The sequence below is a fragment of the Pinus tabuliformis genome, chromosome 8, assembly GCF_031772625.1.
Source record: "Pinus tabuliformis cultivar Carrire ecotype Pingquan chromosome 8, CPIR1, whole genome shotgun sequence".
Classification (NCBI taxonomy): Eukaryota; Viridiplantae; Streptophyta; class Pinopsida; order Pinales; family Pinaceae; genus Pinus; species Pinus tabuliformis.
In genome coordinates, this window is record NC_142294.1 from 452,337,423 (window position 1) to 452,365,276 (window position 27,854).

Below are 27,854 nucleotides of genomic sequence, written 5' to 3' on the forward strand. Positions count from 1 at the left end.
CTTACCCGGACTTAAATCTGTGTACCAAGGGGCTGAAGGAGCCACTGAACCACTCTACTTCCTCAACCAAAGGAGGCCACATGGATCCAGACCTTACTAGCAGGGGATGCAAGGGACATCCCAAACATATTACAACCCCAACCAATCCACTCCCATACCTTCTTGGGGTCCCCCCGCTCATCCTTCCTGGTCCGCACCCCCTCCTTGGTCATATCCACCTCAATACCATACTCAACCTGCTGCTCATTCATTTCATTCTCATGTTCAGCCACAACCTCAGTGGAATGCACCGCAACAGGGGTGGAGGCCCTAATACAACTCTCCTCCTGCCATTTTGCCTCCACCACCTGCTCAAACACAGCCATTACCTCCTGCTCCCCCAAGACAACACCAGATGCCTGCTCAACCGAATCTAAACCCCAATAACAGACAGGCCCAGCAGGTATATACTGGAGAGACAACATGCCCTACCTACACTGTGGAGATTCAGGAGATCAACCTACGGTCTGGGAAGGTCCTCCCAGATAGCCAACCTCCTCCTAAGGAGGATGAAGCAGAGGAACAGGAAAGTGAACCCAAAGCCATTCCACCCTTTCCTGAGAGACTAACTGGATACACGCAACCAAACCCGGAAGAGACTGAACTTCTGGGAGAACTTAAACAACTGTGTGTAAAAATACCACTTCTCCAGGCCATCAAAGATGTACCAATCTACAACAAATTGATCAAAGAGAAGTGTTTCAGGCACCCAGGCAGGCGCAAGAGAGATGCCCCAACTATCAATGTCATAGGACAACTGTCCGATCTAATGTTGGGACAAGTAATCTGTCCAAAATATTTGGACCCTGGGAGTCTTGTAGTGGATGTCCACATCAATGGCACCATAATCCCCCACACCCTGATTGATCTAGGGGCTGCCATTAATGTGATGACCAGGGACACTATGCTCAAACTTAACCTTCAGGGTTCCCTGAGAAAGACCTCGACAGTACTGCAGTTAGCAGACCGCTCCACCGTGACTCCCGAAGGGATTGTGGAAGATGTCCTGGTCTCTGTTGATTCTTGGGAGTACCCTACGGACTTTTTGGTCTTTCAACCAAAGGCAAAACTCACTGGATACCCCCTCATTTTGGGAAGGCCTTGGTTAGCTACCGTAGATGTTTACATCAGTTGTCGAGCTAGGAGCATGACCATTAAGAATGGGCCAATGTCCAAACAGCTAGTCCTATATCCTCCTACCCAACCTTTGCTTGAACATGACTTACCTCTCTAGTTGGAGGAGAAAGATGAGGATGAAGTCTACTCTACACTTGTGTGCACTGTGGAAGCCACAAGGGGGGGTCCTCAAACTGAGGATGACCTTATTGAGAATTTAATCCAAAATCCACCTCCCACTGTGTTTCCATTAGAAGAGTTGGTAGGAGACACCCAAGCCAGTGCTTTATGCGATCTCTGTGTGGCTGATCCAACCTCTTCCCGAGTTAAGAATGTGGAATTTGGCCCTGAAAGAACCTTGAAGACCAACTCATCCCTATCTCCCTCTCAAGAGAAGGAGTTGTGTAGCTTGTTGAACCGCCATTTGGATGCTTTTTCTTGGAGCTACAAGGAGATGAAGGGAGTCCACCCTTCAGTCTATACCCATCACATTTACATCAAAGAGGATTGTAAACCAGTCAGGCAGCCTCAGAGGAGAATGAATCCAACCCTTAAGGACATTGTTAAAGAAGAACTACAAATGTTATTGGACGCAGGATTCATCTACCCCATCTCTAACAGTGAGTGGGTTTCTCCTTTGGTGCTTGTGCCCAAGAAAAATGGGAAGTGGAGAATCTGTGTAGATTATCGAGAACTTAACAAAGCCACCAATAAGGACCATTTCCATTTTCCTTTCATAGATCAAGTGTTAGATGGGTTGGCAGGGAAGAATTTCTTTTCTTTCCTAGATGGGTTTAGCGGGTATAATCAGATCCAAATCAGCCCGGAATACCAAGATAAGACCACTTTCACTTGTCCATGGGGTATCTTTGCCTACTAGGTCCTCCCCTTTGGGTTATGAAATGCTCCTGCCACTTTCCAGAGAGCAGTATTGAGCATATTCATTGAGCTGGTTCATGATTCGATGGAAATCTACATGGATGACTTTACTCCTTATGGGTCCAACTTCCAAGAAGCATTGACTAACCTAGGAAAAGTTTTAACCAAGTGTGTTGAAATGAACCTGTCCCTCAGTCCTGAAAAATGTGAGTTCCTGATGACTGAAGGGACCGTGCTAGGTCATACAATTTCTCAGCAAGGCTTACAAGTGGATCCCAACAAGATTGCTATCATCCAAAGGGTTCCACCTCCTCAAAAGGTAAGGGATGTTCAGAGTTTTTTAGGCTTAGCGGGATATTATAGAAGGTTCATTAAATATTTCAGTAAGCTAGCCTCTCCATTGTTTGGTATTTTGGGGAAAGATGCTGAGTTTATGTGGACGAACAATTGTCAAGAGGCTCTGGATGTGTTGAAGGATAAGCTGGTAACTGCGCCAATCTTGAGAGGTCCAAACTGGACCCTACCTTTCCACATTCACACAGATGCCTCAAACAAAGCCATAGGAGCAGCGTTAGGACAATTTGAAGAGAAGCTACCATATGCCATATATTTCGTCAGTAAAAACCTGTCCAAAGCAGAAGTAAACTATACTGTAACCGAGAAAGAGCTCCTAGCTGTAGTCCATTCCCTAAACAAGTTCAGACACTACATCACTGGTTATCATAAATTCGTACACACTGATCATGCTGCAATTAGGTATTTGATGAATAAAATTGATGTAAATGCTTGTATCATTAAATGGTTACTTTTATTGCGGCAATTTGATTTGACCATTGTTGACAAGCCAGATAAGGAAAATGTTGTTGTTGATTTTCTGTCTAGACTATATTTGCCTGCAGGAGAAGAAGGGGTGGTGGATGATCAACTACCAGATGAACACCTGTTTTCTATTTCAGTACTCTCACCATGGTTTGTTGATATAGCAAATTACTTGTTTTCAGCATAATTCTTGCCACACCTATCCTCAAAAGAGAAGAGCAAGATCGTGAGGAAAAGCGCCCCATTCACTTGGATTGGGGGCAACCTATTCAAACTTGGCCTAGATCAGATTTTGAGGCATTGTGTTAGGGAGGAGGAAGTTTTTGACATCCTCCTGACCTATCATGATGGACCCTGTGGAGGCCACTTTGCAGCAAAGAGAACTGCTTTCAAAATTCTATAGGCAGGCTACTATTGGCCCACTCTTCATCAAGATGTCAGAAGATACATCAGCTAATGTGACCAATGTCAAAGGATGGGGAAACCAACTCCAAGGGATGAAATGCCCCTCCAACCTCAGGTGACTTTTGAGCCATTTGAGAAGTGGGGCATGGACTTTGTAGGTCCTATCAACCCTCCTTCAAGACAAAAGTCTTACATCATTGTGTGCACAGACTACCTGACAAAGTGGGTAGAAACAAAGGCAATCAAGGTAGCAATAAAAGAAAAAGTGGTTGAGTTTTTGAGGGAAAATATCTTCTATAAATTTGGCTACCCAAGAGAATTAGTCACAGATCAAGGAAGCCAGTTTACCTCTAACCTGATTGAAGACCTGCTTGCTCATCACAAGATTAAGCACAGAACTTCCACCCCTTATCATCCGCAAGCAAATGGGCAGGTGGAAGTCACTAACAAGGCTTTGGAAGAGATCTTGACTAAAGTGGTGAGCAGCAGCAGAAAGGATTGGGTAGATCACTTGGTTGAGGCCACCTGGGCCTACAACACTACTTGGAAAACTACAACAGGTTTCACACCTTATGAGCTGGTCTACGGGAAGAAGGCTTTGTTGTCCATAGAATTTGAATACAACACATTGAGGTTGGCAGCTCAGCTAGACCTAGATCTCAGCCATGCACAACAGGAAAGACTACTTCAGCTGAATGGACTAGATGAACAAAGAATGCAGGCCCTCCTCCACTAAGAGGTAGTCCAACTTCAAAGAAAAATATGGCATGACCGACACCTTAAAGAGAAGCAATTTCAGCCAGAAGATTGGGCACTAATATATGATTCAAGATACAAGGATTTCAAAGGGAAGTTGAGGACAAGATGGCTGGGACCATATACAGTGGGGAAATGTAACGACAATGGTTCAGTCCTTATCACGATCATTGATGAAGAAGCCATCCCCATGCTTGTCAATGGGCATCGTTTGAAGATCTACAGGAAGCCCCTTTCTAAGTAGGAGTTCATTGAAACTATGGATAAATCAGTGTTGGTAGTGGAGCAGGTCCCTGTCTCCACCCCATCCACATTCTGAGCACCGTAAAAAAAAAAAAAAAAAGGAAAAAACAGAAAAAGAATAAAAAGATCCTTGAGTGAAAACCTCTTAGAGGTGCCCGGGGCAGACAATGAGGGTGAAAACCTCCTGGAGGCGCCCAAGCTGTCTCTCAAAAAAAAAAAAACACAGAAAAATCAACCTGACTTCTGTTGAAAAATTTGCAGGTTGTAAGAAGGACATTGCAGGTTAGGAGGATCGCACAAAACAAGGAAAGAGGTCAGCACCAGGCTACAAGCATCCCTCACAAACAATTCCTCCATGACCACTCCCCTTTCCTAAGATTTTATCTCATTCGGGCCAAGATTTCACCTTCTACAGGAAGTTCTGTGTCTTCTACAGGAAGATCCTATAGTTTCCACAAACAAGAAAAATTGATCTCAGAAGAGAATCTGAAGGTTGGGAATATGCCTATGAGACCTACCAACACCCCTGTTGTCTTCCATCACCATATGTCACCCTTTTTCATCTCTTTACACCTCCGTTGCACTCATCCTATTATTTTTCTTGCACAGTCACACAAAAAAAAACCCTATTTTCTTCATACTGCCAGCAAGAACTTCTAGTGACAAATCAAGCAGTAGTGTCTCTCTCACCATGCCTGTCAATCTCCATCTGGACACCTCATCAGCCAAACCCCTCCTCAGTAGTATAGCCCTGCTCATTCTAGCATTGCATTCTAGGAGGAGAAGCAGCTACAGGACATCGTACAGGAATCCTGTAGCAGTTGATCCCTCTGGAAGACATACTCTAGAGACAGGGACAGCCAAAAACGACAAAGGAGACATGAAAAGGGCTCTCCTTGAACGTGAAAATATCAGCAGCAGCCGAAGCTAAGAAAAACCCGTGCATGAAGCAGCAGCAAACGAAGGAGTGGTTCCAAAACCCGAATTCTGCATAATGTGGCCGTGACCACACAGGTAAGTGCCTAAACTCATTCTATAATTGCATAAATTATATTTTAAAAGCTGCGTGCCTATGGGAATGGTTCGGATTGAGTGGAATCGGTGGCCAGTCAACCAACCACCCTCAGCCAGTTACATATCCTCGCAGGATCCAAACGAGCCCCGTTACATTCAAAATTGCCAACGAAATGTGCAACCAGCACGTGTGGAGTGTCCATTCTAGGAGAAATCGTCGGGACTGGTAGTGGTGGCGGCGGATAACGGCAAAAAGGAGGTGATGGCGGTCAAAAACACGCAGAGAAATTATGGCTGTGATGTTGGATCAATGGTCCGGTCCAGCCACCTCATCCCCTCACCACGAATCACGCCGCAGTTAAAAGATGCTCGGATGAAACTTACACCACCTTCTATTCATCCTGCACTTGCAACGTCCTCGACTGGAGTACGCGTCCTCTACTTCCAAAAATTGTTAACCAATCGTCCTCCACCGGTTTTCCTGCTTGTTTTAGAAAATCTCCCGCATATCAGGCTCGCTCAATAGCACAGTGACATTCTACATGAGCCAAGGGCCTTCTACAGGAAGGGTTTTACAGGAAAACCTGCATAGCTTTCTGGAGTAGGAGAACCTGGGATTTTTTGTCGAATTTGGAGATCCAAATGAGGTAGGCTCGAAAAACTCCTCTATGCATGATGTGTTTGTGAAAGGTGGTGAATTGAATGGAATCAGATTGGAAAATCAGGGAAAAAATCTGCCTATGTATTGGAAGTAAAATGTTTGCCTGCGTATGCACTAAGTTTCCCAGTTTTCTGCATCAAAATTCTCCTCCACATTTCCTTTTTGAATTATCCAGTAGGGAAGATATATGCAACTGTGGGGGCCAGCCTGTGTGTGTAAAGAAAATTTAATTCACATATCTATCTTTGTGTTGAGAAGAAAACTTGATCCTTGTGCTCTGTCTGTAAAAACCAAATTCATCTTTTAATAAGCAGACAGTCGAGTTCTGAGTGACAGCAGTCTTAAAACCAAAGAATTGTTGCTAGTTGATATTGGACACTCGAGAAATTCCTTCTTGGGTTTAGGGGAAACCATAAAAGGAATTTCCTTTTCTGATTAAAGCATAAAAGGATCACTTTCACCATGCCAGGAGGATTCATAAGGAAAGAACCATCAGACTCTAGCAAACTGCACGAGCATCCTGAGGTGGAGGACCTTTTCACCCAAGCAAATTGGATATCCCTCTTTGACAAAATTCAGGGTCATGATGAGGAGATAATTGAGGAGTTTTTAATGTCCCTAAGACCACAGTCAAAAACACATGCCACGGTTAGTTTTATGGGTTTGACCTTGGAACTCAACCCTGAGCTCATCAGTGCAGCCAATGGGCTACCATTGGGGTTCCCTTGGAGCAAAGAAGAGATCATTGGGCCAAATTGCTAAGAAGTCATTCTTTCTGCCCATGGAGCATCCCGTAGAAGACAAAAATGGGGTTAGAAGAACCAGCTTGCCTCCTCTCTGGAGTGAATTCAGTTTCCAAATTATGAAGTACATCACATGTGAAGGGAGGTTTAGCATCATCTATGGATATCATTTCAGGTTGTTGTGTGAACTAAGGCATGGGATTGACTTGCCTCCAGATAATAAACTGAGCATCCCCTATTTTCTTCTTCAATCACTAATTGAATGTGGTACAAAATTAAATGAAGGGATCCCAGATCAGTTGGCCCATCATGGGCTCATCAAACTATTGGTGGAAGATGCTTTGCACACCTACACTGTCCCCATCTCTTGGGAGACCTTCTGAAACATCCAGGGATGACAATATCAGATTTCTGGCTGAAGACATCACCTCATCCAGCAGTGGGGGGGGGCGACACACTGAGGAAGATGACAAAACCAATGGTGAAGGAACATAGGACATTCAATCACAACAAGAACAGAAAGAAAAAGGGGAAATGGGCTAGATTGCTGAGCCTAAAACAGGGGAAGAAACAACAGCAAAAACACCACGGGAAAAGAGGATGCAAAGTATAATAGAGAAGGCCGAAAAAGCCCAAATGAAGGCTACCTCAACCAAAGCAACCACACAGAAACGAAAGGAAAAGACACACCCTGAAATCTCAGCAACACAAACAGAAACAATTGACACAGGGATTTCTACAGGAAGCAGGGAAAAATAACAGCAAGAGGAGAAATCACCTAAGATATTGGCAAGGGAGGTAGCAGTTGTGCTTGCTGCCTTAAGCACACATCCAAAACAAAAAGGGAAGAGAAAGAGGCAAACCTCCATGTACTTTAAGGCAAGGAGAAGCATAAGGATAAAAGTGGGCAGACCCCAGCCACAGTCAAAAGAACCAATTGTCATTCAGGACACAACAACTAAACCAAAAGAAGAGTCTCCTTCAAAGATGTCTATCACCTATGAATGAGGAAGCCCAAAAACCTCCACCTAGAGAGAGAAAATTAGGATGATGGACTCAAAGACAGCTCTACAGGAAGCCGAGATGTCTCTACAAGAAACTCTGGCTAAGTTAAAAGAGACCGAGAAATTGGAGGAAAAGACAGTCAAATCATCACAGGGAGAGGGAAAGACCGAGGAGATACTGCAACCAAGCCCTCAGCCTAGCTTGGGCTCATACTACAACATGTTAGAGGGTGGGAAAATCATCCCACAGAAATTTTTTGTGCCACTCTTCCTTGCATTAGAACAAGAGAGGATCAGAATACACACATGGATGAAAATTGCCAAATCTAAGGGAATTGAGGACATAAGCCACATGGAGGAGAAGTTAAAATAGTTAAGAGGAGAACTAGCCATGGTCAGGCATGTAGAAAGTTGCAAAAGAACCCAGCTGCAGGAGGAGAATGAGTTGCTAAGAAAACAGTTGCAGCTACAGGGAAGTCATAAGGAAGATAGGCCATCCATTTTGGGAGAATAGCAGTAGCAAGAAGGGCTTCTGACAGACAAGGAAGTATCTGATGAACAGCAGAAAGGGGACAAGTTGCAGGCTGAGGTTGAGGTGCTAACAGAACTGCTACAAGAAAAGGAGTCACAGGCAGCAGAGGAAATACAGTCCCTAAAGCAACATGTGCAAGAGAAAGAGGCCCAACTGGCCTGCATGGCCGGCTGGGCAGTAGAAGCCTTACAATGTAGGCAACCTGCTAAGTCATATGCCTTATATCTTAAAGATCAATGGTTGCAATTCCAAATTAACACCTTGGCCCAAAGGGGCACCATTCCATTTTAGAATTACCATCAATTCATGGCTTTGTGTGACAGCAGCTCAGCAGAAGATAAGGCCAAGTTATCAGAATTCTATTTACACAATTTGGTCCTTCCAAACATGAATCTGTGGGACCCCAATGCTTCATTGGGGGATGTGCAACTCATGGCCATTGCCTCTTGGTTAAACCATGAGGAAAAGAGGGCAGAAGAAATTCAGAATGTTATGGACAGGGAGCTATGGGAGCCACTCATGATCAGAGCAGAACCAGAAGATCCCTTAGCTTTAGTGTATGCCCATCAGCAACTTGCCAACAACCCCCAGGTTCACCCAGATTACATTGAGAAACAAGCTCAGGCGATTGCTCACTTTGAGGACATGGAAGGACTGTTGGGGGATAACTGCATTCATGCTTGTACAAGGAGATGGAACACACTGTCACAATCTGAAATAAGAGAATACCACACCCCAACAAGGATGAGGGAGGCCTTGGCAAGAGTACCACTCTATAAATAGTCAATTCAAAATCTGCAGGCCAACTAGATCGGCCTAAAGTTCAGTCCTCCCTTGCTTTTAGGACTGTTGGAAGGAGTCAAAGAAGAAGAGGAGCACAGGCAGTGGGAGGAAGTAGAGAGAAAGGCAGGGTTCCATGACCGAGAAGAAGACATCACCTCGGAAGCCTGGGATGTGAGAGAGGTAGTCAAAGCAATCAAAGATGATGAGTTGGATTAGTTGCTCAGAGGATGAGCAACCCATTTAGCAAGGGGGTGATGATGAGCCCCAAAAATGGATAAGTTATTGGGCTCATTTTGCCTATTGTTCTCCATTAATCCACCATCCTTCATAGTTTATGCATGCTTTTGAGTATATTTATGTTAATTGAATGAATGAGAATAGTCACTTGACCATGAAGTCTAATACGTGCTTATTGCAGATTTTTGGACATCTTTTGGACCAAGGTCAAGCATTTATGAGCCAGTTGACAGCTAAATACGAGGGAACAAGGCTGAGGATTTGTAGGAAGGGTGTCTCCTACATTAAATGGCCCCTTCCTCGAGTTCTCCACCATCATCTTGGAGTTCAGCAGCCCACCAAAGATGATCCCCAAGGGCAGCCGAGCAGATTTTGTGAAGTGGCTGATTACTTGCAGTTTTGAGCAGCCAAGCCCCTTGAGTTAAGGAGGGTTGTTGGAGGTCCTTGTGGGGATAAGTAGGAAGGATTCCAGCCTTTGTAGTTTATCTCTTGAACAGTTTTACTTTCACACTTTAGTGTTGCTCTGCCTTTCAGCTCATTTTCAAGCTTTTGTTGTAAACCTTTTTGTGACATGGTTATTTTGAGTAATGGAGATCAGTTTCACTTTGCATCAGCTCTGAGCTTCTTTTAGGAGGCTGTAACTCTTGGGGTTGGGCCCAACCCAAGTTCCAGTACCTCCTCTTGTGTACTTTTATATTTTTTTGTTGCATTCCTAGAATAGTTTCTGCTACTTAGATTAACATATTGCTTTGTTATTTAGGTTGCTTTTGATGATTGAAATAGCTTTTCATGCTTCAGGTTGTTTTGATAGTTTGGTAAAGGAAAAGACCTACAAAAAGGCCACCAAGCAATCCTTGATCTCATCTCTCCCTCCTTGGGACGATGAACCGAGACCAAGGCATACTTGCTGCCACAAAAACATTGTTTTGCCTTTCCATAAAATCGCAAGTGTTAGATTTTTAGTTAGGGAAGTTGACACCAGTTGTGATGACCTGCATAGATCTATTCTTGCTCGGTTTTCATAGTTGTCTTACATGATTTTCTGCCAATAAACTTCTGTCCACCATGATTTCTGGTTTTTAGGTCAGAATAGGTTAAAGTAGATAGATCTCTGATGTTTTTAGTCTTTCTTTGATTAGTTTGGAGAAATAGTGTGCAGATCACCTGTAATCCATCCCTACCTATCCTTCCTTCCTCACACCACCTGCTCCAACACCAGATTCCAGATTCCTTCCCTTCATTCACCACACTCTGCCAGTTTGACCTAATTTCTTCATTTTTATGCAACATTGGTCCCTCCATCCTTGAACAAATCCAACCGTCTTCATCACCCCCTAGCCTCATTTACCAAGTCCTAGACCTCTTCACAGCCTCATCCAACCTCCATTTCCACTTTCCCACCGGTTTTCCTCCATCAACCCTCAAAAATCCTCTCTCGGCTCTTCCTGTAGAACCCATGCAGACTTCCTGTAGAAGATCACGTGGGCAGTTTCTCAAGATCTGATCACTGTGAAACTCTCTAGAAGGGTGCTAGGGACCCCTTAGGCCCTCTTCTCACCTTCCCAACCTCCTGCAAGTGCCCGCTCCATTTCCTTTCGCCAATCAACCTCTGCACAGTCAAAAACAGTTAAAGCACATGCATAATAATTCTGCAAAATTACTCAAAAATACAAGAAGATGCTTTTTCCAGATTTTACTTTAGAAGTAGCTTAGACACATGCATTTTACCTTTCCAAGAGTCAATGGCATCCATTTCAGCAGCTTTCATCTCTTTTCTTGCGCTAATAGGGTTAGTGAGTAAAACTAGGGTTTGCTAGGGTTTGCATTTCCTTTTAGCTTTTAGTTTCTTTTTGCAAAGAGATTAGCCTCCTTAGAGTTAGCTTTCGTCCATCACAGTTAAAAGCTTCTTCTAAGAGCTCATAGAAGTTGGCTTAAGCTCCTAGCGGACTTGTGCCAGCTAATCAAGTGACAGCCTGCGGCAAGACCTAGTACTTGTGCATATAGCACCGTCTCTTCCAAGTTTGTTACGAACTACCGAGTTGATAAAAGTAAAGAAGGGATTCCTAGGAGTTGCAGCATTATTGCTGCAATACTAGAGCCCACCAAGTTTTTTTTTTTTTTTTTTTTTTTTTTTTTTCGTCTCGTAATATTTTTGTTTCATTGTTATGTCATTCAATTCCTAAGAACTGGTATCAAATTCGAAGGTCTATTTCGTTGATAAACTCATAGGAAATAAGGGCTCATGTTTAAAGTGGGAGAAGTGGCTAAAGATGGTAGGTTTGGGGTCAAGAAATTCAACGGCCAAAACTACCAACTATGGAATATGAAAATGGAGGACTATTTATATCAAAAATATATTTACCTGTCATTGAGTGGAAGAGCAAAGAAGTCAATGAGTATGACAGACGAAGAATGAGAGATTCTTAACAGAAAGGAACTAGGAACAATGCGATTGTGCCTGGAAATGTTTGTGGCCTTCAACATTTCAAAATAAATGACAATGGATGGTCTAATGAAGGCATTGGACACTATATGAAAATATTTTGGCCTCAAACCAGGTATTTCTAATGAAGTGATTTAATGTGAAGATGTCAAAAGGTGGATCTATTGTTAATCATTTAAATGGATTAACATGGTTACTAACCAATTAATTTCTGTAGGAGTAAATTTTGATGATGAAGTTAGGGCTCTGATTTTCTATGCTCATTGCCAGAAAGTTGGAATGGCTTAGTCATGGCTATCAATATTTTTTTCACTAGTCTAAATACTTTAAAGTTTTATGTTGTTGGTGTTATCCTTAGCAGGGAAATGTGACTAAAAAGCTCATAGTCAATCTAGATCGTTAATTATGCAAAATTTATAACGATAGAAGTTATGTTAATTTAGATTCAATTAGGGAATTATATTGTGGTTGTGTATTATTTTGTGAGAAAAATAGAGGAGAATATGTGAGAGTGAAGAGGAAGTTACAGTGGATGTGATGTAGGTTGTATCCCTTCATTTTGTTGGATAAAATAAAAGGAAGGACTGGTTGTTTCTCCTTGGATGTAGCCCAGATTGGGTGATCCATGTATATCTATGTTTCTCTTGTTTAATATTTTTTTTGTGTCTCGTAATATTTTTGTTTCATTGCTATGTTATTCCATTCCTAACAGAAAAAATCTAACCTGACTAGAAAAACTAGTAAGACAATAGAAAGGAAACAGCAAATGGGTCAATAACACAGCATAGAGCTCGAATAATTATGAAGAAAAAACTTATAACAAAAAGAGACATAAAGGAAACCCATCTCAATACTTGAAGCAGAACCCACAGGATGGAGCAAATCCCTACCATGAGAGACCATAAATCCTGATGTGATGCTTATTGCAGGTGACAATTAATTATCCTCGTGTACATGGTTGTGGCACTATGCAAAATGAGAGACCCCCACGTCCAGAAATGAATAATGTGCATGGGGAGGCATGTCCATATTGAATCAATCAGCGATCGAGGACAATATTTCATTTCCCCCTAAGATCTATGAAATATCCACTCAATATTAAGCATTAGCCCATCCCTAGAATGATTTACCTCCACCATGAAAGAGTGGTTATGTTCCATATGACATCGTGTAGGAGAAGTTAAGGATCATCATTGTCCTGGGGGGACATGTTTCCATGTTCACCCTCCTTAATAAGTGGTGGGGCAAAATCGATGTGTTCTTCCACTTGCCTCATTTCAAACACCCGATATGAGGAATAGAGTATATTGATGTTGTAGTCTATCTATTATAGGTTTATAACCTTTTGGGCAAGTTTTCTCGTCAAATTTGCCCAAAATCTAGTAGGGATTTATTAGAATCACAAGTTCAAATTGTGAACTCTCCACAATCAAAATGTCCTAGGTGTTTTTCAGAGTGTTGAATCTATATATGCTGCAATCAAACACACATTTTAAATAATAAAAGATCGTGATTTGACCAAAAATTGTTTCACCAGATTCTGACTAAAAACTCTAAAATGTAGAATAGTTAGAAAACACCTATATTAACTATTAAATTATATGTGTTTATTAATTAAAATTTATATACTTTATGTTTTTAATATAATTTTATGCCAACTTAATATAAAATATGGTAGCATTTTTTCAAAAAAAAAATAGAAAACATAATGTATAGTTTATCAAAATTATAATATTAATTTTTTAACCTAATTTATGGGCATCTAATTCATCAATATGATTTAAGAATTATACTTATCATGTATCACACCAACTCTTAACATAGGTATATTTCTTTTGATGACTCATTTTTACCTCAATTTGGAACCTTGTCCACTTTGTATAATGGAAATCACTATAACATTTAACATTACAATATTAAATATTAAAAACAAAAATATCTAACAAAAATATGGAATTCACTAATACACCATGTAATATGGAAATTGTGTTATAATTTAGGATATACAAAACTCTATCATTTATATATAAGTGCGTATATTTTGGAATAGGAGTTTTTACAATTTTAATTTAATCATTAATAATTATTATGTGGATGATATGGATTTAACCTATATGAAATATTCTAGAATATTCTTAATAGTAATTACAAGTCAAAAGTTAAATTTTATCTCAAAAGTAGTTATGTCATTTCTACCTTTTTAATTAAATTGATTAAATAAAAAAAATGTCTTATAAACGTGATTGATGTTTTTTGGACATGTGATATTATTAAGACGCCATATTATAGTTTATTTACAAGTTTAAAATCTCCATTGGAAAGCAGAGAAATCTTTGTGATTAAGAATCTTGTTACTTATTTTTTAAATGTGTATATTTAATTCATATATTATTTTTTTTATAATTATTAATAATAATAATAATTTAAAATAAAGTTATAATTTAGTTATTTTTTATGATTTTTTTTGTTTGGCAATGTGACATGTATAATAAAACAAGTGTTTTTATGTATATTGCATTTACTAATCATTTAATTGATATAATTGTACTAATTACACTAAAGGCATTCTACAGCCTAATATGAGGTGATGTTGTAGTAGCTTACATGTTTGTAAACATTTAACATTTATATGGCAATGTGACATGTATATTAAAATAAGTGTTTTTATGTGTATTGACATTTACGAACTATTTAATTGATATAGCTATGCTAATTACACTAAGTACATTCTACAGTCTAATATGAAGTGATGTTGTAGTAGTGTAAATGTCTGTAAACATTTAACATTTATATATCAGTGGGAAAAAAACAAAACCCTACCTTTATATTTGTATGGATAAACAAATTATGGAAAAATAAAATCTCATTGGTGTTAAAAATAAAATATAAAGGGATCCATTAAAATGTTTTCTCTGGACTTGAATATACCGTAAGTAGCAGAGACAGAGCTAGATCCCACCGCCAACGCTATTCCTACGACTTTGTTGAATGGCAGCTGTTGCTTCTTGTGAAAAATTGTAGCATTGGGTAGTTGTTACATCTCCCGTGCATAGGAGAAGGCCAGGAGTTTGAGACGTGTTGAACAAGACTATTGAAGACTGTATCAAGATTGCTCTCAAATCCGTTGCGTTTGTATAATTGAAGCCCCGGTTGCAAAGCGGTACTTTGGTGTCATTTTCAACAATCTTACTGTTCATAACATTATAATTATCTAACCGTAATATAGTTTAACTGTAATTTGGTTGCACAAAGTTCTTATGAACCATGGAGAAAACCAATGCCAACTCATATATTACAATGATGTTGTGTTGCTTAATGATTCAGAAATCCACCGAACAGATATCTTCCATCTTTTCTGTGATTTGAAGAATCTGCTGTGAAATCTTTCTTTTCCAATCTTTGAGCTTATGTTGGGTTGCATTGACGCATTTTCAACGATGTGTAGCAACTTTTGTTGCAGTTTACTCCTCGTGGCAATCATTTTTCAATGTGGATCATTTCATTCCTATTCGATATGGACCTCTATCACATAGCCGGCCATGGAAAGTATACTTTAACAGACTTATAACATCCATGCAGTACCCTGCAACAGGTCGTGGTTTCCTGCTTCCCGAATAATTCCACCGTCCTTATATGACCTCAACGCCAATATTGGCTAGAATGGACTGATAAAAGCATTGCATTGATCCCCATAGGGTAGAAACACATCACAACCTATAAAAAGATTGCAATGGTTCTGCTATAAATATTAACGCTGCATGTCATTAGCCTTGGTAATGTGACATACAATAAGCTATGATGTGCTCCTCCTCATATAATTGAAGAAAATATGACATTAGTATTTTAAATCAAACAATATATATAAATAAAAAATCTGCTCAAGGTTAGGGAAGAATAATCATAACATGTATTAAAGATTCATAATGTTGATCTTAATATATATATATTCATTATGAGTATAAAAGATTTAAGCTTGAAATATATTATAATGAATATAGATTATAAGTTTAATTTAAACGATTTTACATATTAAAGTGAAAAGGTGTTAGTATAATATGAGATTTAATATTATTATTTAGATATTAATATTAATATTATTATTTAGATATTAATATTAATATTATTATTTAGATATTAATATTAATATTATTAAATTCAATATTATATTGAAATTTTAATAATTTTGAATTAATATAATATTAAATTTGATAGTTTTAAGGCGCAGTTCAATTGGTGATTCAAGTAATGTGATTCTTGAGGAAACTAAGAGATCCAAAGTTCAAATCCCCTCGATTGTGACTTGGTTTAGACTCCCAAAGTTTTAGTAGTCACGTGTCACGCGATCTACTAGGTTCCTCTAAGATGAAAAAAAATTATTAAATTTGATATATATTAATATCATAAAATTAATATCCATATATATTATATATTAATGGTGGAAATGCGATCTACTAGGTTCCTCTAAGATGAAAAAAATTATTAAATTTGATATATATTAATATCATAAAATTAATATCCATATATATTATATATTAATGGTGGAAATATTGATAGGCGGTCAATCACTATTTTAGTTCCATTAGTTAATTTCGATCTTCAGAGCATGAAACTAAGAGATCCAAAGTTCAAATTCCCTCGGTTGTGACTTGGTTTAGACCCCCAAAGTTTTACCTAGTCACATGTCACGTGATCTACTAGGCTCCTCTAAGATGAAAAAAAATATTAAATTTGATATATATTAATATCGTAAAATTAATATCCATATATATTATATATTAATGGTGGAAATATTGATAGGCGGTGAATCACTATTTTAGTTCAATTAGTTAATTTTGATCTTGAGAGCATTAAATAACATTAGCATTAGATCAAAACATAAATGAGCATCACATAACATGAACATTTATCAACATCAATCAACAATGCACAACATCAGAGAAGATACATAAGATATTCTTAGGTGGAAACTCTTTTGGAAGAAAAATTATCGAACACTTTTAATATACATCTTTAAGGATGACATCAATAGAAAGCTTCAAATTATGAGATTCTCCAACAGCAACTAGAAGGAAGCTTGAACTTACGAGATTCTCCAGCAATTCTCAAACAACAACTGGAAGGAGGCTCCAACCCCCGAATTTATCAGTTCCAACTAAAAGGAGGCTCCAAGAGAAAAACCCCTCAAGGGGAAAACCCAAAAAAATCTCTTCTTATAGAATTAGATCAAATGAGATATCCAAGACCCATAACCACATAAATTTCCACCTCTAGATGTTGCAAATTCACCAGCAACAAGAGATGTACCAAGGCAGTTCTTCTTCTAGACATCGTCCTTCCTTATCTTCTCCATCTTCTCTGTGATATTTCAAACCAAAATCATCTAAGTGTGTGTGTCCAAATGAGTTCCATTTATCCTCTATTTATACAATTCAAAGGGGTGCAAATAGACATGTCCAATGGGGCATGGTTGACTTGACATGTAGGCTAACTTGGCATCTAGAGGGGTTTTTGTCCCAAAATTTACATTAAAATTTTATTTTTCTTTTCTTTTACAATAGGACTTTGACTCTTTGACTCAAAAACCTAGAAGTAAGAAGAACATGCTTATCTAGAAGAATAATAATATTTTCTTTTCTTTTCTTTTACCTTTTACATAAAATACATAATGGTATAAATTATGAAGATCGAAACTAGTTACATCCTCCAACTCTTAACTAAGGAGGTTTTCATTATTGTACACCTGGTACAAGGATATTCTCAAACTGAAATATTCTCATAGGAAGAGGCGGATTGGTAAGCCATCTATAAGCATCAAAATTATGACCAGTATTGTCATTGAGGCCTAACTTGACAAGCTCAACTTCATTCGAGAGCATTATGCTAGGAGGATTTATGTGAGATACCACACTACCTCTAAGGCACATACCCAATCTAGATGTTCACTTGGAATGTCCTTTTAGGACTATTCTTATCTTGGATTTTTCAACCCTCAATCCTCAAAGAATATTGGTCCTCTTTGACCACTCTCATTTTGGATACATGTCCAACCCTCAAAGAGTGTTGGTACCTTTCCTTTCTTGGATTTTTTTATCCTCAAGGAAACCACAGATGTTTATCCAATCCTCCACCATTCTCTTTCCATGGCCTTCACTTAGACTTATGGCTATTAGTTCTAGTCAAGTACATAACACATGAGGAAGAGAATACAAATTTGATGTCTATCATCACTCCCTCTCAACTAGAGAGGATATCCCCATTCCCTCTTGATTAGGGAATAGATCCTTACTCCTGTTCAAGGAGACTACTTTACTCCCTCTCAAATCTAGAGGAGATTCCTGACTTATTTTTCAATTTGATAAGTCATAACCATAAGCTCTTTAGCTTGTTCCAGCTATCAATTCTTCATGGAGATAGATGAATGGTTCCTTCTTTCCTTGGTATCTCTTCCTTCAATCTAGTGACAGAGATTGGGCCACTTTCCTTTATTTATCATCAATGGAGGCATTATATTGAGAAATATCAAACCTCAAGCTAATCATATCTCCCTTTGAAAGTGATCTTCATTGTACGAACTTGAACTTCAGGTTATCTCTTCACACTACTACCTTTCAATCCCAAGATGATGATGCAAACATCTTGACTACATGATTTCCAAAACCATATATTCAATCCATACAGTTGAACTTGCCTCAACTGTCATCATGTATTCCTGCAATATCCTTCTAGGTAGAAAAACAATATGTTAACCAGATAACCAATAAAAAAAATATTAACATCAAACTTACCTTATCATGATGGCCTTCTCATCAAAGCATCAATTTACTTGAGTTATTCGATATCAACATCCTTTCACATGATCCATCTCCACATGAATCTTTCTTCATGCATTCATTTTAATCAGAGTGCCCATGGATCAAACTTGATTACCAAGTTACAATATCTTCCTTGGAGTTGTTATTGTTAACTCCCTTTCTTTCTTCTAGAGACTATTCTTGATGTTGATCAATATCATCGAGCTCTCCTTCTAGCCTCTTCACATGTTTTTGCAATATACCTTACCAGAGAGTCGTGTCATATCTTATGCAATATTTGCTTCCATACAACCATCTAGCTACCGATCTTAAATGAGCCTGCTTCTTATACCTGTTGAAGATAGAGTTCTTTCCTAGGAGTGGAAAGACTGCAACTTGACCATCTGCATTCCTTCATCCTTCAAAAGTATTGTTTCCATACTAGATGGAATATATACCAATCATGTCATAATGCTTCTTCCAAGAACCTCCTAAATAATGGTTCTTATAGGATCTTGATGATCCATCTTTGCAAAATGACTACCTCTAACATTATGTTAGAAAATGTTCGAATGAACAATAATATGCAATGTGGTCCCAATCTTCTTAATTTTGAGAGCTAGATGATTTTGTCCAAAGAAACTTGATAATGTAGACTCTAATTTTACTATTACAATGCCATGCTTTATCTTCATATCATCAATGTGTTCCTATGAACTCATCATGTCCATCAGGGTCCTTATAGTTCCCTCTTTCCATCATGCTCATCATTTTCAAGAAGTCATTAACAAGCACAAGAATTGTTTTGCATTGACATCCTTATCATCTTGATTCCTTTATTATGTACCTTCACTGACAAGTACAACCAAGCATAAGATACAAATACAAGAGGATGATGTCAAATCTATCAATCTAGGGTTCTTATGGTCTCTCAGAGGGTGAACTCCCAGGGTTTTTAAATTCAAACCCTAAATTCCTTCATCTCATCCTTGATAAGAATTTTAGTTTAAGCAGAAAAAGTAGCCCTATGGTATTGATGTCACAACCTAGAGTTTATCCAATTTAACCCTCGCTAGGGTTTATTATATGCCCTAGATTATCCGCAAACCCTAGATGTTATTATTTTAATGGTTAGGGTTTCTATAGAGGGAATATACAAAAATAGAGTTAGAGTTTTTCACTTTTTCTAGGGTTTTCTAATCCAAATCTCATCTAAGGTTTACAAACCCTGGATGCCAAAAACCTTCCAGAATGTAAGATTTACAAACCCTAACATGTTGCAAAACCCTAATTATTTTTCATGATCTTAACTCATAACATAAAACAAACTGTATGTACCTTTGTTCTCCCAATTTAGCTCCAGGTTTGCCATATACTTTGTTCCTTCAATATACAGGATAGTTGGTGCAAAGAATCCAGCCTCAACAAATTTATTCAGTTTGGCCGTGACTTCCTCGGGCTTGAAGACTAGGAAGTTATCACTCTGAGATCAAACGCTACTATCTTGGCCAATAATAGTTTCTACAGTGAGCTAGATTCACTGCCCGACTTTTCAATTGATATGGTCGTTGACTCTGGTGACATCTTCCTTTCAGGTCGACTTCCTTATATGAGTTTACTACCATTGTCTTCACAGATTCATTTACCATATATAAGTGACTTGACAAATGATAGTCATTTTCCATATATCAGGTCGATGTTATAGAACTGGAGGTAAGTGCAATTCCACATGTAGAGCATAAGCAGACCAAGTCTGAATCCATTCTTGAGCTTTTCACGAGTATACCCGATCAAGATCGAACCACCATCGATCTCTAATGTGACTGTTGTAATGATCCATAGAACAGTATGTGTTCTCCCCGCAATATCATTGCAATCTGAACTTTTGCAAGCGTGTCACAGATATACATCATAGACATGCGAGTTTTTGTTCAAGTCTTAGAACGATATCACAAAGTGTCGAGCTTCCAAGTCATCAACATGCTATATCGAGGGTCAGAGATTCACTTTGTAAAAATCACGTATCTATAAAAGGTAGTGATCCATTGCAAACTGATGAACCACATTATTGTGCGACGTTCAGGGTAGCTTCATGATGCGGTGAATCCATGCCAAAGTCATATATCTTTGTTACAACCACTGCTTTGTGAATTTTAGAATATATAATACAGAGATTATGCACAAGACCGAGTTACTATAATGATGCGACCCCTCGCTACTACAAGTCTCATCGAATCACAAAACCACATAGCTTAGTCATATGATATGTGATACAGATATGCGAACCATAGGGTGAATTGGGATCCATAGTATGTACCCATCTTATGCGCAAATTCAAACTTTTAATCCTTTGTAATGTTATTATGACATGTTACAGTGAACAAAATAGAGAGTGTGAGCATCACACTATATACCCACCATTGTAGACAAGAACCTCAGGGTCAATCCGAACTTCAACAGTTTGGAAAAGTCATAATATATATCGTATCCTTGCTACTGTGAACTGCGATCATTGTATACACAACAACTCACAAAATCTTTGATGCTACAAAGTCTTCGATCATAAGAGTGAGTTAATTAGTCTAAACAAAGAGCGATCCCCAGCAAAGCCATAATTCACTGAAGTTAGTTCACAAAAAAATATCAATGTATGCGAATTTCTTGTCATAACTGAGCTAGCCTGAGACAGTATAATATAGGACAACGAGCCATTATATGAATCATAGAGTGATCTATGATATCAAACTGCCTTTCCATCTTAAATTGAGAACTACAGATCGAACCCAAAATTGACTTAATAACCCATTTTCACCCATAATGCTATGGTTACGGCCGAATTCATGTTATTGATATTTGTAAATATTTCCTTAAAGTGCCAACAGAAAGTGATCTTCAGACTCCATCTTTAAACTGTCTCAGCTCTAATACCATGTTGGAAATTGGAAGGGTTTTCAATTTTATCTTAGATTTCCATTTCATGATAATTACTTATTAATCTGTCAGCCTTATTATTTTTATGTTTTCTTTCTTCATCAAGCAATTACCATTAAACATAAAGATCACAAAAGACAATAGAACACAAGATATAAGCTACAAGTTAGGGAAAACCCCTCTAAGGGGAAAACCTAGAAAAATATCTCCATATAGAATCATATCAAATGAGATATACAAGACCCATAACCACAGAAATTTCCACATCTAGATGCCAAGTCAAACTATTCTTTCTTCCAACAAATTCAGTGACAAAAGATGTACCAAGGTCTTCTTCTAGACTTCAGCCTTCTTTATCTTCTCTGCGATATTTCATACCAAAAACATCCAAGTGTGTGTGTGTCCAAATGAGCTCCATTTATCCTATATTTATACCGTTCAGAGGGTGTAAATAGACATGGCCAATGGGGAAAGGTTGATTTGGCATCTAAAGGTGCTTTTGTCCCAAATTTTATATTTAAAATTTCTTTTCCTTTTTCTTTTACAATAGTTCCAAAATACTACTTTGACTCTCTGACTCAAAAACCTAGAAGCATGAAGAACATGCTTATTCAGAAAAATAATAATAATTTTATTTTTCTTTTCTTTTACTTTTTATATAAAATACATAATGGTACAAATTATGAAGACTAAAACTAATTACATTCTCCAACAAATCTAATAGTACTCAATAATCCAACATAATCGCAAAAACTTTGTCTTTATCATCAATGATATAACCCTAGCATCCCTTCTACTCAAAATATCAAAGCCTAGTAGCATAAAATCTATCAAGTCCAGTATCACAATAGCTCTGCTCAAGTTACATTAACATGTCAACTCACATCATCAACCTTTGATTCACAAGCATATTTAGAACCCCTTGGAAACATCTCAATAACACAAGGCCTCTCCTCATCATATATATCAAACCCTAGGCAACAATAATTGACTCAATACATTTCTATATTGTCAATCATAAGAGTCTGTTGTGGCCAACAACAACCCCCTTTCTTATTTAGTGTTATTCCTAATACTAAATAAGTGGGACCCTTAGCAAAAAATTTAAAAAATCAAAGTAGTGTTTAAATTTCCTTTTTTGAATAAACTTACCATCATAAACTTAGGAATCCCCCCTTAGTGTTATTCCTAATACTAAATAAGTGGGGACCCTTAGCAAAAAATTTAAAAAATCAAAGTAGTGTTTAAATTTCCTTTTTTGAATAAACTTACCATCATAAACTTAGGAATCCCCCCTTCTAAAATTCATAAAAATCTAAGTTTGATGATAAGGTAAGACATAAAACCTTTCCTTAGGAAAATCGCATCGGAAAAAGAAAACGGGATACCACCTTATGAGCTGAATTTTAAACATTGCGAGAATGCGATGTGCGATAATAAAATATCGCATCGCATACAGCACAACTTACAACGAAACTCGTTAATTTTCCGATATGCGATGGCGCCGATCGCAAGATCGCATTTCGCAGAAAACAGGTTAACAAAGATTGTCATACATAATATTTCTGCGATCTGCGATATTGTGATCTCGCGATATCAGCGACAATGCGATAATGCGATGTAACGAGCAGTCAACTTTGTGATGTTATCATTTCGCGATGTTGTGATCTGCGATATTGCGAAGCAAATCGCAAAATCATTTCATCGCAGATCTTTCGGGCACGTTATTCAAGAAAAGTATTTTCCTTAAGCTGACACCTGGTTATGCGCTTTAATGCTAATAAATAAAGTAGTTGTCAGTTATTAATGGAATATGGGTGTGTGCTTATCGAAAAAATCATCTCACGTAAGGTGGTATACTTGATGTGTCTGCGGCATTTAAAACTTTCCTATCACCCTTCCTTGTCATTCATTTTCGCTTCACTTGTGAATTGCAAGAACGGAGAACATAAGCCAATACAAAGCAATATGCAGGGTAAAATGGGAAAGAAAAGCAAAGCCCCGAGCTCAAAAGAAAAGGAAATGGCGCCCCTGTATACAGACACGGCATGTAACAGAGACGCGAGAATTGCTACGTGGGAAGGCATGTATAATCTGCTCGAAGAGGAGAATCCCAGAGTAATGGAAGTAGTTGCTACTGCAAGCTCAAATGGTTCTTCTGAAGCATCCCTTACAGAGCTAGCTTGCTCATTCTTGCACCGGATAGCAGCAAGGCCCAAAATTCTCCCATACACGGACATGGTGAAATGGATACTGGACAGCGCAGATATTAGGAACAGACAGTTTAAAACTCAGGGTCAGGGACTTATTGGCTCATTCGTTGTGCAGGATTTAAGGCTCATGTACCATTTACCGGAGCCACATGCAACTTATAACAAGCAGTTTATGGAGAAATTTGCAAAAGAAAATCAGGACCTGGCAGAAACCACCAAAGACTGGTCTAGGAGGGACGAACCGCTGAAGAAAGATAAACACGGTATGTACAGTACTGGTTCTCTCACCTCCCCATATTGCTTTGCTGCTGCCATGCTTTGTAGATTGTTTGGAATGCCAGATATCAACAAATTTTCATCTGAATGGCTACCGTTATTGGATGCTGCCACAAATTCCACTATTGTAGATTGGGCCAAAATCTTATCTGAAAATATAGTCACGGCCATTGTAAGTTACCAATCTAAAAGAACTGTCTCTCAGAGAATCTATCCTCCTTTTTACCTATCAGCATATGTAGTGGATGCGATATGTTATGTTTCTAAGTTTCCTGTAATGGGTTGGAAGTGGAAAACTCAAGACCCCTTACCTATTCATGTCTATCATAAAGAATTATGGGACTCTAAGTTCACTCCTTACTTTTACCAGATTTGTCATGGAATTATGCTACCCTTGTACAGAATGTTGTATGATAAAGACGCTCTGAGATGCTCTCCTGAAGCAGAGGTAGACATCCTCCCTATCGCAAGATGGTTCAGGGAGGAATTGTTTACTTATGTCAGGGTATTTGGAAGTTCTACTTCTCCTCATGTCCTACCTTTTTATATCCCTGATAAACTGTTAGCTCGAGAGATTGCCTATCAAACCTGTGGGGAAGGCGGTCTAACTAAAGATTTGAAGGACAAAAAGAAGGCTATATGGCCACAGTTTCCTGTAGCTTGTGGGGCCTTTTCGCTATTTGATGTAGGCCACACATTCACAGAAGTAAATAATATGACGTGTTTACAGTTATTCAAATTTTCAAAAAGACCATTTGACCCTAACGAGGTTGCCCAGAATTTCACCACTGCAGTCAAGATAAAGTTGTTCTCTAGAGAAAATGATTTATTCGATGATATATTCCAACAGAAAAACACACTTGAACAAATTCTGCATGCAACCCAATTGCAATTCTCTCCAGAAGAATTTCAAAAGTTCAAAATATATAGGGAAAGAAGGTTAGCCAGTATTCCTTTAGAGAAACTACGCCTAAAACCCGCAAGGGAACCAACTCCAAGTGTTAGTCTTAGTGGGAGTTCAAGCACAAATGGATCTAAATCCAAGTCTGGAAAAGAAACATCTGAACATTCTAAAAGATCCGGAAATGAACAGGATAAAAGTGAAGGGTCAGTAAAGGATACTGCCCAGTCAACGGAACTTCTACAGCAACAGGTTTTTGCCTCCCCGCAAAGAGATCCTCCCCCTCTCGTCATTCAAACACCGCCAGTCACAACTGAACTAGATAAAGAATGGGAAACCTTCAATGACCTGATCAATCTTGAAGGGCAAACCATAAAAACACCTGTGAGCAATGAACAGGTAACAAAAGAAGTAGTCACAAGAGCAGTTAGCGATGTCTCAGATATGGAGCATATCCCTGTTGCCCCATCCTCTGAGCTTATGCTCAAAATAGAAGAAATTCCTCCCCTTGATGTATTTTATAGCCCACAGCACAAAGCAGTAGTAAGAAGACAGAGGAAGAAAAGGAAATTGGAAAACGTGCTCCCTCAAGACGCAGAACAATTAGATGTCCTATGGCAAGATCCCACTAGCAATCCTACTGAGAATCTCACCAAACTATCTCAGATCGCAGGAGCATATGCTTCTGCAACTATTGATAAAGCATCTGAGGTACAGCAATTGCTAAAAGAAAGGGAAGACCAGATACAAGTATTGTAACAACAGTTGCAACAAGCTAATGCCAACAATGAAGCACAGAAACAGCTTGAGAGGTTACAGCAGGACTTCCAGCAGATGCAGATAGGATATCAGAAAAGTTTGGATGAAAAAGGAAAACTGTTACAGGATCTACAGGAGATGTACAAGGACAATCCTAAACTCACAGAATTTATCACAGAGTCCATTTCCTTGAATGAACAATTACTACAGTAGCAAGAAATGTTGGGCCAAAAGATATCGCAGTGGGGCTATTATTGTGAAATAAATGATAAAACCACTAATCAAGTCGTAGATTTATGGAGTGACTATGATCTAGTTGATAAACGGGTGACTAAATATTTGGCTTGGCAAGAAACAGATGAAGGCAAAAGAGCAGGTGCACCAAGGATTAATGAAAACCACAAAGAAATGCTCTTTAACAAATCGGACGAGCAAATCAGGGAGGCAGAGCAAGCAGCAGAAGGAGCAGCCACGGCAGCAAGCAGTATTATTGATTGTGTAAATGAAAATTTGCATAGGGCAAATTTGATCGCAGAGACCACTCCAGGATATTTACCTAACGCACAGAAACTACAGGCAGATTGGAAACAAAAGGCCCAAGAAAAGGCACAAGCAATTCAAAGGTTAACCAGGTTGAACTGGGATGATTACTGGGCTTACTTAGTAAAGCCACATAGCCAATGGATGACTGTTAAGGGTATCATCAATTCGGCTGAAAAGATGGCGCTAGCTCTTGTTGATTATGTTTTCTCACCTCAACTAAAAGCGGAAGTCGGCCAGCCAACTCTTCTCAAACAGATGTTGCATGCATGCAATTTCAAGGACCAAATACAGAAGTAGTTTAATTTTAGATTCAGTTTTAGTTTAATTTTTTTTTATTTTCCTGAAAAGAGGACGGTCATTTAAACCGTATCCTATATTTTTGTAATAATTTATTTTTAGATTTAGTTAGTAGTATTTAAACCCTTCTCATGCATTTAGAGAAGGGTCCTGAAATTTATCAAAAACGTATCCCCAGAATATGCACTTCTGTACCCTCTGAGAAGGTTTTGATGAATGAATGGAATAGGATTTATTGATGTTTGCATTTGATATCTGCTACTGATGTTGCACTTTTGTACTCTTGGTAGATATTTGATCAAGAAGAGATAAATCATTATCACTTGAAGCTCATGAGTAGAACTAGCTATAAATGGTATTTCTATCTCTTAACTATTGCTGCCTTGTGTTAGAGTGATTTTCAGTTCAGTTATTTATATATTAATGTATGAATGTCTGCGTTATCATTTGGCACTTTTGTACGGTGATAGCTATTTATTTATGCTTAGTGTATGAATAGCTCATTATGCGATATGTTTTTCATAACTGTTTCGTCTAACTTTTTATACGAAGTGGTTCATCTTTATTGAATTCTTTTCTCATAACAGCTGAATGATCTTTATTACCAGTTGTTGTTTGAAATCATTTTAGATCGCATAAAGGAAAAATTACACCCCGGGTTAGTGTAGATTTACATATTTCTGTTGATTAGAATATAATTTCCTTATTGTTAGATTAGAATTAGAGTAGAAGTATTCCATTTAGAAATTGTTAGAAACAGAAATATCCATATTTCTCACACACAAACATAAATTGGGAAACTAGTCCCATATCCCCAGTTAGACCCGCTATACCAAACGGAAAAGGAGCTGCCAACCAAGGTCCGGACGGGGCGGGTATCCCCCTTGTTGTAGACCCGATTTTCGGGGCTTCAACAGAGTCATACTCTCACAATATACCAAAACATATGCAACCTCTCACTACTCAACACTATATTGTAGACAAGACAACACATTGCCTATGGCAACTAATAGTATACAACGTAGTTATGACAATACATCAATCTTGATCCAAACACTCAGCCAAATACATTTTTAAAATCTGTTAATACTTAGACCAAGCCATATCATGACAGTGCAGGGCTTATACAAACAATAAATCTGCAACAAAATCTTTAACTACCAACAGCACCACATTAAAAGAATGATAATACAAATTCTCTCACATACAATAGTGGCTTACTCTTTCCTCTATTATCAAACTGCAATACAAACTCGTATCAATAATAATATTATGTAGATCAACACTTCTACACAGTAGTGAGAATACTATGTCAATTGTATAGAAATACTCTACTCCAGTCGCACTTGATCACAATTCACACTATGCTAAAAACACCACCACCTATGTGCGGACCACTCACAGTTTCACTCATTAAAACTTTACAATAACATTCAATCTCACCTATGCGCAGTAAATACATTACTCTG